The 327-nt window shown below is 27.5% G+C and overlaps 1 protein-coding gene across 1 annotated transcript in view; it reads left to right on the top strand.

The window, feature by feature from the left end:
* LOC119586826 (microtubule-associated serine/threonine-protein kinase 3-like) overlaps positions 1-327 on the top strand; it is a gene marked incomplete at its 5' end in the record, with an annotated part of 55,250 nt that overhangs the window by 9,057 nt on the left and 45,866 nt on the right.

The following is a 327-nucleotide window of genomic DNA, read 5'->3' on the forward strand; positions in this document are numbered from 1 at the left end:
TTTGTTTCGGGAAACTACCCAGTAGCATTGGGTTAATGTAGTGTTATATTACTATATCTTCTAATTGGATTTTTACATATATCTAATCAGTAATGTTAAAAAGCTAAGTTGCAATAGAAAGTATACTTTGAAAAAGATTTTAGTTCTTTTTAAAATCTTATAAGATGATTTTTTTGATTACGTATTTTCAAACAGCTCACTTAGAATGAAGATATTAAACATCTGTTGACACTTCTCTCTCATAATTCAAAATGAAATGTATTCACACTTTACCCCATTAACCTTTTGAAGGAGAAGAATCATGTTGTCTGTATGCCTTTTTAAAAA

Source organism: Penaeus monodon, chromosome 22 (assembly GCF_015228065.2).
Source record: "Penaeus monodon isolate SGIC_2016 chromosome 22, NSTDA_Pmon_1, whole genome shotgun sequence".
NCBI classification, from domain to species: Eukaryota; Metazoa; Arthropoda; class Malacostraca; order Decapoda; family Penaeidae; genus Penaeus; species Penaeus monodon.